The sequence below is a fragment of the Neopsephotus bourkii genome, unplaced genomic scaffold (genome assembly GCF_033783945.1).
Source record: "Neopsephotus bourkii isolate Nb327-2 ecotype Australia unplaced genomic scaffold, CSIRO-AGI_Nbou_v1 NB_1792, whole genome shotgun sequence".
In the NCBI taxonomy this organism is placed as follows: Eukaryota; Metazoa; Chordata; class Aves; order Psittaciformes; family Psittacidae; genus Neopsephotus; species Neopsephotus bourkii.
The window spans coordinates 3447324-3463527 of NW_026902266.1; the positions used below are offsets into that span (position 1 = coordinate 3447324).

The following is a 16204-nucleotide window of genomic DNA, read 5'->3' on the forward strand; positions in this document are numbered from 1 at the left end:
AAAATGCAAGTTTTCTGACAGAACACACTCATTAGAGGCAAACAAAACAAACCATGCGATGTGCTGGATTTCACACAAGTAGTGTCCTGGGTTCAGCAGTAGCAGTCATTTTTTCTCCTTCTTAGTAGCTGGTGCAGCGCTGTGTTTTTGACTTTCGGCCTGAAAGCAGAGCTGACAACACTGATGTTTAGTCTGACCAAGGACTTTGTGAGCCTCATGCTCTGCCAAGGAGGAGGGGAAGCCGGGAGGAAGCAGAGACAGGACATCTGACCCAAACTGACCAAAGAGGTATTCCATACCACAGCACGTCATGCCCTGGATGTAACTGGGAGTTACCCAGAAGGGCTCTCTCTGCTCAGTTGGGCTCGTTTCGGCAGGTGTTATCATATTCTCTTCCCTTGGTATTTCCCTTATAATTATTACTATTGGTGGCAGCAGCAGCAGTGGTTTGCGTTATACCTTACTTACTGGACTGGTCTTATCTCAACTCGTGGGAGTTACATTCTTTCGATTCTCCTCCCCATCCCTCTGGGAGCAGGGGGAGGAGGAAAGGAAGGAAGAAAGAAAGACAGAAAGAAAGAAGGGAGGAAGGGAGGAAGGGAGGAAGGGAGAAAGGGAGAAAGGGAGAAAGGGAGAAAGGGAGAAAGAGAGAAAGAGAGAAAGAGAGAAAGAGAGAAAGAGAGAAAGAGAGAAAGGAAGGAAGGAAGGAAGGAAGGAAGGAAGGAAGGAAGGAAGGAAGGAAGGAAGGAAGGAAGGAAGGAAGGGAAGGAGGGAGGGAGGGAGGAAGGAGAGAGGGAGGGAGGGAGGAAGGAAGGAAGGAAGGAAGGAAGGAGGGAGGGAGGGAGGGAGGGAGGGAGGGAGGGAGGGAGGGAGGGAGGAAGGAAGGAAGGAAGGAAGGAAGGAAGGAAGGAAGGGAGGGAGGGAGGGAGGGAGGGAGGAAGGAGGAAATAGAAACTGCGTGGCTGACTTGCTGGCATGGCTTAAACCACGACAAGTAGCTAGGCAGTTAGCCCATCCCTGGCTGGCTCATGGGCTCTTGGGATAGCCACCCGGCAGCCATGCTGGGCGCTAACCCCAGCAGCTGGGCACATGTTGCACACACTGCTCTGACCCTCTAGAACGGGCCCATTTATCTATTGACTTCTCCTCCAAGGAAAAACAGAAATAAAAGTTCTATAATTTTTTTTCCCCTAATACAGCAAAAAATATGTATTTTACCAAAAATGCCACATCACACACAACAGAAATTATGTGCCTTCCACAAGTCTATACAGAAGGGCTTACTTCTGGGTCATTGAGAAAGAAAATATTAAAAAAAGTGAATAGAGGCAGAAGCAGCACAAATGGGGCAGTGAGAGACCAGGCAGAAAACAGGGAGGAAAGAGGAGGACGAGAAGGCTACACTTCAGGAATCAATTTACCACTGCAGCAAAGAACAAGCAGTTGTCATTTGTCATGCTAGGACAAAGACTTCTACACTCTTCTGTGACAGGCACAGAAATGGGGTACGTAGGAAAAGCTCATGCTTAGTCCAATTAGCACTGGTTTCGTTAATTTCAGAATTAGTTAGACCAGAGCCAGAGAAGTTGTCTGGTCCATGCCTCAGGAGCCACTGCTCCATTGCTCCCCTTGCGAATGTTATTTCCTAGTACTTTGTCCAGCCCAGTTTTAAATTACCCAAGTGATGGCATTTCCGCAACTTCCCACAGAGACTCTGCCATGATGTAATTTATCGCGGAGGTTTCAGCTGTCTTCCTTATATTTAGGATAAAATTAAGAAAATTTATGCTGCTAGTTCTCATTATCCTGTCCTTGGAGTACTGTCAACCATTCTCCTCCCTGCCTGAGATTTACATGCTTCAGATACTTGTAAATAGCTGTTCTCCTCCATAGCTATTCTTTGGCCAAAGCACACAAATTTATTTTAATCCTTATAAATTAGTCCAAGCTGCCCTTAAATCATTTATCTTCATCTCGTCTTGATTCTCCATCTTCGAGGCGCTCAGAAGCAGCGGGGTTTCTGGGAGTGCTGTGCCTCACCACCTTCTCCCACCAAAACCAGCAGCAGATCTGCTCGTGTTGAAGCAGGAATGGAGCCAGGGCAGGAAAGTCTCACCCCTCAGCTCTGCTGCACAGCAGGTTTTCATGAGGTACTGGGCTGTTACAGATGGTTATACAGAAGCTCACTGTATTGCTCACTTTCAAAGGTCTCCGTGCCCGTTTGCTGCACCCCCAGAGCGGTGGGGCTTGTGTGAGGAGCGCTGCGCTGACTGGCACGTGTGGAACGAAAGAGGGAGATTTCCAGAGTTTCAACCAAAAAGCCAGAGCCTCCAACTGAGAGGAGGGAAATACACCATAACGCTCTCACTGCATCTGCAGATCTGAGCACAGCAGGAGGCATGAGAGATGCACTGAGCTATGGGTTATCCTCAAAATACCTCCCACTTCACTTGGAAGGTGCCAAAACCTGTAAATTAACCCATTTGAATACAATTATCAAATAAGATCTCACACAGCTCTCTCACCCTTTACTAACACATATGCCCATGTATCTCTTATTGACATTTTAGATATCTTAATCCTTCAGTGTTTTTTCAGCTGCTAATTCTGCACCTGCTTTAAAATAAAATAAAGCCTCACATCTACCATGATTAATTCATTCTTCCTAAGTCCAAGCTGTTTACTGCTCTTTGTTCATTTATGCACTAGCTTGTTTACAGATTCTCTCTTAATATTAGCTCTGTTATTTGCTAGAGACTCAAGTTATATTTACCATATGGTAATTGCAGAGATGACATGGACAGTGGAAGCTCAGCTGCTGCGGCAATTACAGCAAGTGCCAGCAGTCTTCAGACTATCTGCTGCCCCACCTTCATTTCTTCTCCCCCCACCCTCTGAAGGCTTTCCTTGTGGACTGTATAGAGCTATATGCCACTCTGATCTCTATAGTAAAGACAGGTGGAGATCTGTCCTTCACTGTGGCATTACCAGACAGGAATATTCACTTTTTTCCTCTCAGTCTGTGTTTCGACTACAGCTCTGCCCTGCCCGCTGGCTGCCCCACTCTGTCTTGTTAAGGGTAAGTAATCTGAAGCCTGAAGCTCGTCAGCCACAATACCCACACTTTTGACTGTTACAACAGCCCTAACTTTGTCCTCTGCTCTGTCCATAGCCTTGAAGTCTCTCAGCTATTTTACAGAAGGAGTCACAAAGGAGCAGATTTCACAGGGTAGTTAGAAGCTTAACAAAGCAGTTCTCTAACCTGCTTGGACACCTTGACCCCACTGAAATCATGGGTTTTCCACTGGACACCTAAACATGATTTAAAATCCCCGCACAAGACCAAACAGATGACTACAAGAGGCCACTGCTGTCTTCTCCAAGGAAAGACATTAGGTTTATTTCTTGGTTCCTGCCAAGAGCGCTGGGCAGGTTCCACACCCAGAAGGTGTAGGGCTAAACCAGGTAAATGTGTGACTTGATCCCTCAAAGAGATTCAGAAACTCAGGATTACTTATATGTGTATCCCATCTTGGGAGCAGTGCATACAACAAAGCTCCTTGTTTGAAAAGGATGAGGCTCCTCTCTTGTCATTTCTACTATGCCAGCAATGATACTCTTCTAATTCCCAGCAGTCAGCAAGTATTAACTTAGAAGCTAGTGAGGAACACTTTAAAACTGCATGCAGGGCATTGTGTATCTGAAGAATTTCCTGGCAAAGTATATAATAACCATGCTGTTGTTCATCCCCAGGTGGAAGAGATAGGATTCCATTGAATTCAGAGGACTACTTACATCAGCTTCCGTCCCTTGACCCTCCCTTCCAAAAGCCTCCTTTTATGCAAAGTCATCCTAAAAATTAGGACTATCTTTCCAGCCCAGTCAACCTGCATGCCATCAGCTGGCAAGAGAGAAGCAAGAGGATCCTTAGGAACAGATTTTCTCTGGCGTACATCAGCATAGGTCCAATGAGCCCAAGTCAGCAGGGCCAGCTTATTCTACTGTAAGAGCAGCCTGAGGAGCTTTTTGGCAACATTTCATATAACATAAACCTCCAAAAGGAAAGCTTCATCTACTTCCTCTTTGCAATTGCACCACATACATCAGCTGAAGGGCATCTTCCTGCTTCCTCCATACCAAATGCATTGCTGTCCTTCCCAGCCTGGTTCCTCCCTCCTCCCAGTGCTCCATGCTGGCCATAGATTTGCTGCAACTAGTCCTGCCAACAGGAGCAGCTGAGTCATGGGAGGTGACCACATCAGCCAGATACACTGAAATGAGACAAGGGAAAGAGAAAATGATCCCAGTATCACCTTGGATCAGCATCCTCAAGTGCCTCATCCTGAAGGTACAATGACAGGCTTAGCACAGGGGCTTGGATAACATGCTCATCCCATGCACCTGCCCAGTCACCCACTATATGATCTATTTAAGCCACCAAGGCAAAGAGAGAGGACAGCCCTCTATCCTGCTTCTGAGGGACACAGCCTCCATATGGATGCTAGGTGTTCCACATCTCCATCAGTTCTACTAGGAGCTTAAGCCCTCTTCAGGCTTTGCAGAAACTATCTGTCCCTCCACTTCTGCAAAGAGGAGATTAAAACTGAGATGTGCTCTACTTGCTTAAGTCCAAATCTCTCCTAAGACAAGGCTAAGGCAAGAAAATGGCAAGGTACCTCTCTTGCTGGGAGTTTCAGTGGAGGGCTGACTTGAGCAACAGCTAAAGCAGGAATGACCAACCTGTTTTCATACCCTTAGTCCACACTCAGCGCCCATCCCCTCCTCCCTCAGCCCAGAAAGCCTCTCCTTGCGAACCATACATCTGTGGTGGTGCCTTGAACCCAGCTCTTCCTGACAACGCTGGTAACAGTAACTCCTGTCGTCTTGGAAACCTGTCACAGGTGATGGAAAAACACTTGCCCAGGAGAGAAGCAACTGCCCCCAAACACCCATGGGTGAAGAGCAGTGGGATAGGAAGAGCGTTACCCCAGGCAGAGCCACCAGTATACTATTTCATTCATGTCAGTGATGCAGACCGGTAAAAGAACAAGCACAAAAGGTCTTTGACAAAAGGATGGTCACTTTCAAAGACAAGCAGAGCATTGAAATTAATACATTTTACTGTGGGAGCTCAATGAGCAGATATATGAATAAAAATGGGTTTTCAATTAATTTGAGCCCCGTATCCCAACAACCCTCCATGCTGCAGTAATATCCTTCTTCAGCCCATTCTCCCTGCCCTCTGCTCACCCCTGCACACATGCAAACAAACACTTCCCCATGCCCCTTCTCCTGACCCTTCCTCCCACAACACCTGTGGTCCTTCCCAGTGACCAGACAAGCAAGAGGCAGCAGGCACTCTTCTGGCCCTCTGTGCTGAGCTAGTGCTCTGGCCAGCCCATCAGCGAGACATCACCACTGGCTCATGTTATGCTCATGAAGAGACCTGAGAGACCACCACCCTTATGCCCTAGGTGACTGCAGCCAGCCAGCGGTGCTTGACAGCTGTTGGCTCCCATGCAGACACTTGCAAATTACGACCATGCCACCTTTTCATGCTATCTTTGCAACAGTAAGCAGATGAGGTTTGGAATCACGCACAATCAAACACAACTCCCACATTCCTCCCCTCAGCCTTCTGTGGGAAATCAACTTTTGTTTGAAGGACAGTACTGGCCAATGAGGTGAAAAGAAGTTCAAGGCTAACACCAACAGAAAGCTCTCAGACTCAGGGCACTTTATCTAGTGAGCACTTCCTAAGCTTTACGCCACACATTTGTGCAACCTGTGGAACTCAATGCTATAAGAAGTAAATAATGTACTCAAAGACTCAAAGGAAAAACAGATGTGCATGGAAACACCCAAAATATTCACAGATTCACCAGCCTCTGGATGCTTCCCTCCTCTTGTTCCAGAGCGTATTTCAACCTCACCAGCTTTTGTGGAACTCACTAATACGCATGTACGGTGAAAGCTGCAAAAGCCCTTCTTAACTGAGCATCTGCTTCTTGACCTCTTGCTTTGTCCCAGCAGCCAAGTTCATATGGACCTGACACGCAGGCAGAAAGCCATGCAGAGAGGATAAATGGGTGTTGAACACATGAGGGATGTTGTTAGAAGACTGAGAAGCTAGAACGAACTTATTGCAGGAATTGGGTACCTGGGGCAGTTATTGGAGAATCATGAAGAAACCTATTTAGTTTAGAAGAAAAAGCAGAGGAGGAAAATAGCCAGATCTGGGGGAAGGAGGGTTGGTCGTGTCACACTGGGATGCATGAAGCAGCAAGGACATGGATCTAGCCAGGCAACAGGCAAGCCAGCAGTTTTCTGGGAGGGATGTAGGTGAACCAAGTGCAGCTGAGCATCTCACCTTCAGTCTCCCAGTGCAAATCCCCAGAGGGGAAGCAGCTCCATCGAGCTCTGAAGGTTAAACTGTGCTTTCTGCCTGGCACAAGAGGCAGTGCAGCTGATGGGTAAAACTGCCTACCTACTTAAAAGCAAACCCCAATTCTGCCAGGAGGAACGGACTTTATTTTTAGCTGGGACACCAGCAGGGTCACTGCTGGTGCTGCATTGTCCCACAGAAGCCAGGGTTTCATCAAGTGTACTGTGTGCGCAGGGTCACCAGGGGAAACATCTGTCAGGTCAGCTTTGAGGAGATGGATTATTTAAGTTAGAGAAAAGGAAATATTTACTAAAAGAAGTGAACCTGAAACTAATCTGGAAGGTTAAAATGAAAGGGAAAATATGATGCTTATAGAGTCAGAGCAGGCGGTAATTTATGTCAGGGCAAACTCTAGTGCATTCTCTAGGAGAACACCCCACCACATCTAACTCCAGCTGCATCCCCTCTGCTTTCCTTCTGTCTTGAAAGGCTCATTCTTGCTCAGGGGGCTGCCAAAACAAAAGCAGCAGCATGCCATTATCCTTCATTGGGATCCTTTGCAAAGGAAAAGCACACACAGAACCTTGCCTTGCATCTTGAAGACAACAACACTGAGACCTCCACCTTGCTTTGGTCCCTATGTCTTCAGACAGGGGCCCCCAGTTAGCCTCAAAGCAAGCAGCTTCCCAAGGACCCACACGCTGGCCCAGCGCAGCACCCTCAGTGAGTGCAGGGCAGAAACACAAACTTAGCCCTCTGTGGCCTTGTGAGGACAAGGAGTCAGGTCCTTCCCTGCTAGTGGGTTCCGTGGGTGCAAACCTAATAAAACAGCTGGCACCACTCCCACTTGCGCTGCCAGGGAATGCAGTCTGGAGGCTTCAACATGGAGAGATTGTTGTTGATGAAGTGCTGAGTGCTAGTGTGAAGCTTTCAAAGGACTTGAAAGAATTGAGAGTGGAGGGGAAGTTCTCATCTTATCCTCTTCTTGAGGAACCTGAGTCCATTTGGCATGTTGCGCCTGTAAAACAGCTTGGCCTAGGTTCACTGTTTGATTTTTAGTTTTTTAGATCAGGATCAACCGCTGTGCATGTTCTTGGAAGATTTGATATCTAAAAACATTTTGTCCTTTTTTTCCCTGCTGATTCTTGTGCCTCTTAATAGCTTAAGAAGCGCTTTGCAGACCCCATCACTCTTAGGCTCTTTGCAACTAATTTGCATTCAGGACTATCCATCTCATCAAGATCTGACTTCAAGGCTGAACCAACTCCAAGCCTTAACTGCTGCAGGCAACCCAGGTGGCAGCTTTACAGGTGGAAGCAGGGCTTCTTAACCCAACCTGAATATTTTCCACCTCCAGCCGTTTGTTCCCACTCTTCACTAGCTCTCCCCTTTTTTGTTATCACAGCTGTTTGCATGGTTATGCCATGAATAAGGACCAGGAACTGGCTAAAAAGCACCCAGGTCACCCATGCCTCCATGCCAGTACCCTGCATAGGTAGGAGAGGAGCAGGAGCAAGCAGCCAGAGTGGGAAGAAACCAAGGTAAAAATGGCAACCATGGCAGGGGCAGGTTTGCCTCTTGCAGCAGTGAATTCTGCAACACCTTTTGGGCCATTTAACATCCTGCTATGCAAAGAAAGAGACACATCTTCATCTCCATTTTTCCCAACCAACATGCATGTTCAAGAGTCACTGAGTAATCCCAACCAAAACCATGGAAGAGGACAGAGGATAAAGGCGCTTATTAAGGTGAACTTTAGGCTCAATCTCAAAATATTACTTCCCACCAAAGAAGGTCCACCTCAAGGTGACACCCAGGCCTCAATGTCCCAAACCAAAGTTTCTTGAGAGCAAAGAGTATGGAAGGCAAAAGGACAGCCTCTTCACACAGATCATTACTCCAGTTTGGGTTTGGGAAGCTGTGTCCCTCAGGAAGGAAGCCAACTTTCACCATCATGCAGCATGCAGACACATTGGCAGGGTGCTTGGCACTGTCAACACTGTAAGCCCCCACTCACTCCTGGACATATCACCTCCAACATGACCTCAGCAGTCAGATGTAAGTGCCCTCTCACAGGTACATACCTACATCACTAAATTTCCTTTGATTAAAACTGTATTCTGTGTTGCTGCTGGAGAGTGCTTCCATTTGCTTTGAGATAGCCTCCCAGTACCAGCCTAGGAGAGGGTGACAATGAAAGCACTGGCAATGCAGTCTCGTATGGCTATAGCTTCTAAAACTCTTTGACGCTTCCCTGGTTGCAAAACATGCCCAGCAGCACAGGATATTTAGTATTTCTGATTGCTCTTGACCTGGCTGTCTCTGCTGCTGTCCTGAGTTAGGAGGCTTAGGTAAAAAGACAGCAGAGTAGAGGAAGGCAGCAAACACAGCAAGTCCAGTTTTTCAGCCTTGAAATAATCTGCTACTGAATGGAAATGCTGAATGGAAACAGAAACTTCTCCCTAAACCTAGAGTGCTCTGGAAAAGCTCCTTGTTCTAATATGATGGAAAATCCTCATTGGAGGATTTCGTTAGAAAACAAGTTATCATGAAAGAAATGTTAAGAGCCCTAAGCACCCCTCTCTCCCATGATGTCAACTGTCAGAGACATCAACGACAGCTCAACTGTGTGATCAAAGGCTCCAGCAAGCGGATTTAAAGACAGAATTACCAGAAAACTGAGAGCTGAAGGAGCATGGGGGCATGATCATCACCTGTTTATAAATGCACCTTATGGGGTGAGGCAATTACTTTATGATGCTGTACCACAGGAACAAGGGCACCTGGGTCTTCTCATTGTGACACTGTCATGACAAGATGGGAAAGGGGTAGTACCTTCAGGATTACATGACCCATCCCTGCCACCTAATGCCTTGCTATGCCTGCAAAACTGTGTGTCAGAACTGCTGGAGGGGAGACTGGGAGGCCATGGTGCTGAATTTCACACACAGACCTGTGACTGCCCTCAGCCACAGCCCATGGTTTAAAGCACGAAGGCGGAAAGAACAGAGGGGAAGAAGGGAAGCCAGCTCCTGCCTATATTATGTTAGTCCCCAAGCGGTGCAGCAGCCCACTGAGGCTACAGGAGGAATCATGTCAGGTGGCTCCTGGATTTCATCCTGGTGAAGCAAGGACAGCGAGCTCTTCACCCCAAACCCCACAGCCTCACCATCACTGAAATCAGCCAATACAGAATCACACGCTCAGCAGCACAGAGGTGTTTTAAGGTTGCCCTGAGAACAGCTTGTGATCTCATGTATCTTTCAATGCATGGAAGTCTCCAGGACAAAGACTATAACTTATTAGACATTTGAAACTTGGGCCCCCAACCAGGCTGATGCTTTTAGGAGTTTTCATTATCTAAACAGTAAATCAACAATTGTATTAATCTATGTCACAATACCTAAACGCAGTGGGTGATGGTAGACAGAGTATCACAACTATCAATTTCCTGGCTTCAAAGATATTTCTCTCCCTATTAAGAAGATGCTTTTATCTGTGTAATTTAATTTCCTTCATTGGCTTTTGTTGTTTTGTGGGGGTTTTTTTAAACATAGAATCAGATATTACTGCCTGTGTTTAAAAAAAAATAAATAAGTATTTTTTTTGGCCAGCAATCAAAGCCTTTTTTTAACTGTTGAAGCACATGAAAGGCATCTGAAACGCAACAGCAACAAAGAACAAGGAACTATTTGTCAACGCCACTTGGTCATTGGGGAAGCTTAGGGGAGGAGACTGATGCTGTTTGTTTAAAACAAGCAAACAAAAACCTGACAGACAGACCATTCATCCATATAGTGCTTCACTTGAAAATATTGGCAGAGGGAATACATCTTAACTTGGTTTGTAACAAAAAGTGCTGACACACTCTGTTATGGCACTTCCCTGCCTTGGGGCTGGAGATGCCTGTCATAGGGAGGACCCTGTGGAGCAGCAATACATGTGGATCAGGCACAACATGGCAGCAGGTTATCCCAAGCCCTTAGCAATCTCTCGACCTGTCCAACCAGCAATAACATAGCATCTGCCATGCTCAGACCAGCCTCATCTGAGTTCAGTCCCACCAGCTCCAGAGGAAGGCAAAGGAAGCAGGGACGCTGGATTTGTCCACGGATACCTCTTTCCTTCCTACAAGCCAACCAAGCTGGCCCAAGTGCCCTTTGACCACCATGCAGAACAACTGTTCATGACTCCCCACAACAAAGTCTGCTCCAGTGGGACAGGGCATCTCCCATCCTCACACTGGCCCAACAACAGCCTATGGGGCACAGAGTGGCGCATGCCCCAGGCCATGCTCTGCACCCAGCTCCCATCCATTCTGCTGTTCTGGGTACTGATGTTCAGAACACCGCAGATCATGCTTCCCGCACTGCCCAGAGTGATGGAAAAGACTATCCCACCTGGCAACAGCATCTGCCATCCCAGGTGCCATCCTGTCAGTGGCAGCTGTGCCGAGGAAGGGGGCAATCTCTGCCAGGGACAAGCGCTACACACAGTGGCATTCAGGTGGCTATGCATCTGCCTTCCCTCTCTCACCCTCTCACTCACTAGTTATTGCAACCATGTCCTCACCAAATCCCCACACAGGTAGAAACATATCATTAACAATACAAATGAGACCCAGGGAGATGAAGCAATGTGCCCAGCAGGAGCCTACCTGCATTTCCACTGCTCTCACAACAGGACCTCAGCGAGGGATTACCACAGCCTGTCATACCTTGGACATTTGGGGAATGCTTGAACCCCCCCACTTCCTAAAGCAAGGCTCATATATGGCTTGGGGGAAAAAAAAAAAAAAGAAAGAAAAAAAGAAAGAAAAAAAGAAAAGGAGAAGACTGCTGTACTGCACCTTATACCTAGGGCTCTCTATCTCAGTCTTCTCCTTCCCCACCCTGGCTGACATTACACCCTTTTATTTACAACAGAGGGGAACAGATCTGACCTATCATCACATTGCACACTCGTGGCTGAACTGAGGGCTCCTTGCTAGCCCTCAGCAGTAGCAGGATGTGCTCTTTTCTAACATCACTACTTCTGCTCAGGAAATAAGTCTTGATCCAGTTGACCACAGGAGACTGAACATAAGCACCAAGCATGACTGTCTCAGCTAAACCATGAACAGGGTAAACAAACACCTGCAACGCCAGTGGACAGAGCAGCATTAGGGACTCCTTAGAAATGCTTGTGCTGTAGGGGAGTGATGCCTCTCCCCACTGCACCAAACCTACAGAGCATCTTCAAGGCATCCGTGTCTTAGCAGTCCCCCAAAGCCAGCTCTGCTCTCCTGGGCCTCCAGCCAGGCTCCAGGGAGCACAGGATGATGAGCACTCTTGAACGGGAAGATGCTGCTGACTGTTACCTAAGTTTTCCAGCCCTGTCCTCTCCAGAAATAAAAACCAGCTCAACAAAATCACCCTTTTGCTCTATAAAGTGATGTGGGGAATTAAAGGAACATACATATAAGCATGAGTAGTGGAGGATGTGCATAAGGCACCCCTTCTCACCCCCACTGCTCCTCCAGTGTCTCACCTTAAATCTAAAACAGATTTACAGGGTGAAATCCCCAGAACAAGCCCAGAAACAAAAAGAGGAGCCAGGAACCCAACCATTACACCACAGCTCCACTGGGGGGGCGGGGGGAATGGCCATAGCCTCACCTTTTAAAATCACAGTTGAAAACCAAAAAACCCCAAATACACTTGCAAGGGTTTCCTCTCCCATGCAGGGTGAGCAATACTTCAGGCACAGGTGAAATAAAGAAAGGAAGCCCTGAAGCAAGGCTGGGAGGGAGGAAGAGTATGGAATAACCCAACATTTAGGTCAGCTCGTATGCGTGCATGCGTGCGTATCGTTTCACCCCCTCCGCCAGTCGGGGGCTGCGGGGGGCTCCGCAACCGGCCCCGTGCCCTATTTAGAGCAGAGCCTGGCGCAGCAGCTATATTTGACACCCGGGATAAACAAGCTGGGCCCCGCGGACGGAGCGCGACAGCTGCCTAAGACAGCGGCCCTGCCCCCCCCGCATCCCCCGGGGAAAAGATGAAAATTAAAACAATTAGAATAAATAAATAAATAACGGAGGGGGGAAGGGAAATGAATAGCACTGCATGAGACCCGCTCACCCCGCCCGGCAGCCCCGGCCACAGCCGCCCGCCCCTCCCGGGCTCCCCGGCATCCCTGCGGGCCGCGCCGCGCCGCGCCGCACCGAGCCGTGCGGGGCACCCCTGCCCGGCGGCGGGCGAGATCCCGGGGCCGATGCACAGGGGCCCGCAGGTTAGGGCTGCTCCCACCGCCCGCTCCCTCCTTCCCTCCCTTCGCCAGGCCCCGGCCCCGCAACGCCTGGCCCGGCTCCCCCTCCCCGGTATGCATCCATCCATCCATCCATCATCTATCCATCCATCCACCCATGCATCCCGCAGCGCCCTCCCCCCGCAGCACACACAACACACACACGCACACGCACATACACACACACACACGGAGCCGCCGCGGCTCCGGGAAAACAGGAGCATTGAACAGAGCTGCCAGCGCCCGGGCAACGTTCAATCCCCTCGTGTCCCCCCTCCGCAGCTGCGAGAGGAGCCTGGGAAAAGCCCCTCGCCCCTCGGCCATCGCCATGCAAGGCGTGAAACCCCTCTTGACAGCAAGAAACTTAACCGCTCGCCTAGCGTCTCCTACGGAGCAGGGGCAGCACCCTCGTACTTACCCTTCTGCTTGCTTTCCCGACTTTTTTTGGAGGGTCGGGCTGGGGGTGCAGGGGCTCCGCTCTCTCCCCAGTACAAATCCTTCCGGTTCCTAACGGGAGCTCATCGCATCTCCCGGTGATTCACCGACTGTGCGTGCGGGCATGGGGGGGTAGGGGGGGGTCGCCTTTGCATGTCAGTCCAAGTTGCCTCGCTCGCTACAAAACCTGTGCTGTCTTTTGCAGCTGTCAGGGTGAGTGGGGAGGTGCATCTGGAAAAGGGGGTGGGGGGTGGAGGTAAAATGTTGATAAATCCACCAGCCTTGATCTTCAGCTCCGTGCGGTGGAGTTTGGGGAGGGAAGGGAGGTCTGGCGGAGGGGGAGGAGGATGGAGATGAACGGGGGTCGAGGGAGGGGGGAAGAGAAAATGGATTGTACCCCAGATTGCCACTGAACGTGCCGGGCTTCCCCCGCTCCCGCTCTCACACCATCGGGGCTCGGTCCAGGCTTCCCAGCGTTACGGAGCACGGCAAAGCGCTGAGCCGGGTTCCTGGGAGCCAGCGAGGTTTGCACAACTGCAGCAAGAAGCCAAATCAAAAAGCCAATCTGTGAGCCTCCAAACTCCACGTCACCCTATCAGCTGGGAGCGAGAGCTGCAACAAATTACAAGCCATGCATATTTATTCTCCTGAACCCAGGGGGAGATTTTCAGATCATTTAAAGAAAGGCAAGATGAAACCAGAGCAAACCCTTTCCTAAATAAATAAAGGCAGAGCATGTCTTGCATGTAACATGCACACACACACACACACACCAGATCTCCAGGAGATCTTCGTGGGTATATATAGATAGAGATGTGCACTTACTGAGCGGCGATCACTTCTGTTTGGTCCGAGTATACTGACTTGACTTCACGTATTGCAAGCAAGGGAGGGGAAGAACAGGGCAGCCGAGCCTCAGAGCAGAAGAAATTGCATATCTGAAATTTAAAGCATCTGCCAAACACTTCTGAGAGATTAAATATAGGCAGTGTAATTACACAGGCAGAGTTGGTCCTGGGATCCGTTTGAAGCTGCATGCTTTGGTTTGCGCTTGCAGAAACCACCCCATCATTTTTTTCAACTGAAGTCAAATAACAAGTTGTGAGACATCAAGTCATTTTAAGGTAAAAAGTACACGTTGCTTCCAAAGCTGCTATTTGACTTTGGCAGAAGATGACTGGTGGCTGATTTTCAGGCCATGGAGAAGGACAGTAGCTTTATACCTTGCACAAGGCACATCAAGATGTTAGCACATAGGTTTGTCTCCCCTCTGTTCTTGCCACAGCAGTTACAGGCAGACATGTGCCTCCAGGAGGCATGGCTTCTCACTTCTTTAAAGGACCTGCAAGCCTATGCACTATAAGGCAAGGATCCCCAGTACAGGGCTATACTGCCAAAGGATGGGCTGTTCCATTCCCCAGAGAGCAGCTGTCCCTACTCTGTGATCCCTGCTGACTCCCCTTACCGCAGGAGGTGATGAGGGAGCAGAAGCTTTCTGGTGAGACTCAAGCACATGCTCAAGTGCAAACTATCCCCGTCAAAAGCAGCTGTGTAAACTGCCATGAGAAATGTGAGCCCAAGTAAGCAACAGCTTTTACCTCAGCACAGAAAGGATCCAGAGACCTGGAAGAGCAGTTACCCATTCTGGCCTGGCTACTTACTGTTATTAGAGTAGGGCATGGCAACCCAGAGACAAAGGGGCAGGCAGAGGAGGCCACAAGGGGATTCAGTTGCTGCTAGGTTGGGTGAATGAGTAGGAGATGGTGGCATAGAAGAATGCAGAACATCCTGTGGGTCCTGGGCTCAGCCCTGTATCTCCTCACATGCTACCTTGCACTCCTGCTGTCCCCAAATAACCCAAGCAAGGCAATGTATGAGGTGGGAACATGGCATGGGATGCACATGGGCCAGAGAATAAAATGACATTGAACATGTGATGAGGTGCCTGAGCTTGGGGTGCCAGCCAGCCCCACATAGGGCTGCATGACTGGATGACGACCCTGTGTGACTTCAGGAAGGAGAAGGACTTCCAAGTGCCTGGGGGAACACAGGCATACATGCATGTATGGTCCAGGGCATTAAAATGCTCAGCAGTACCACTGAAGCTGTGGAAGAGCCCTTATTGACAGCTTGGCATCAATGGCTACAACCAATGATGCATGGAGGGACCCCGACGCTGTCCAGTGTCACCCCATCTCCAGGTGGCCACCTCCAAACCTCACACCCGTGCCAGGGGGCACAGACCCGGAGGGTTGCAGCTCTCCAGTCTTCTCCAGCACTGAGCAAAGAAACTGCCCTGGCTCATTGTCATGATGGCAGTTCCAAACAACCACTCATGTTTAAGGCTCAGTGAGAGCAGGTCTGGACTCGAGGAATGGTGGTACCAACTGCTTGTGAGCAGGCACAAGGCCTGGGGGTGACACACAAATTTACAATTGGCAATAACTTAAGGCAGAGCTCTTTATTGCACACAGAAGTTTCATTTCACTTCATCTCCTAAACTCAGTAAGTAAAATCATGCCTAATTTGTTTAAGAGATGCTCCCAGGCATTTCCCTCTTTCCTTTCCTTCCATATGGGCCTGGACTTACACTGCCCAGCTCAGGTAGGAACTGTTCATCACAAGAGGAAGTATAAGAAATTTTTCATCTCCTTAGTCTTAAAGGTGTCCTTGCAAGGTACTAAGCTAGGATGAAAGCATCAAAACCCTTTATATAATAATACTACAAAAAATAACTCCCCTTGTTTATGTTAGCACATTTAGCAAATGAAATACAGGGATTTCAAACTCCTGGGCTGCTTAGCACAACCTTGCTAAGCAAGCCTGTATGTCAGTTTTTAATGAATACCAAGATCATTTGATGCTTCAAGCATTACCTCACCTAAAACCAAAACACTGGAAAAAACCACCAAATCACCAAAACCACTGGAAGACTATCAAATACTATATCAAATAACATATATATAAAGAACACACACAATTTCTTTCATAAAAGCTTTTCTCACTCCCTGTGAATAACAAGCTTAATTAATAGCTTGTGCATCAACCAAAAAAAACCCCAAATTTTTAAAGCAAAACTCATTCCCCTTCAGACTCCTC

At 48.6% G+C, this 16204-nt stretch overlaps 2 protein-coding genes across 9 annotated transcripts in view; both read right to left on the bottom strand.

Moving 5' to 3' along the window:
- The window catches only part of SLC8A3 (solute carrier family 8 member A3), a 118654-nt gene extending 104930 nt beyond the window's left edge, over nucleotides 1–13724 (bottom strand). For 2 of the 8 annotated variants that reach the window (XM_061380282.1, XM_061380277.1), the window contains exon 1: nucleotides 13089–13720. The gene's annotated coding sequence lies outside the window, so the exon portion shown is untranslated. Of the gene's footprint in view, nucleotides 1–13088 lie in introns of all 8 variants that reach the window. The other 6 variants (XM_061380275.1, XM_061380279.1, XM_061380278.1 and 3 more) reach the window with 6 other exon arrangements.
- The window catches only part of LOC133226619 (cytochrome c oxidase assembly protein COX16 homolog, mitochondrial), a 299200-nt gene that overhangs the window by 202760 nt on the left and 80236 nt on the right, over nucleotides 1–16204 (bottom strand). The gene's annotated exons all lie outside the window — the stretch shown is intronic.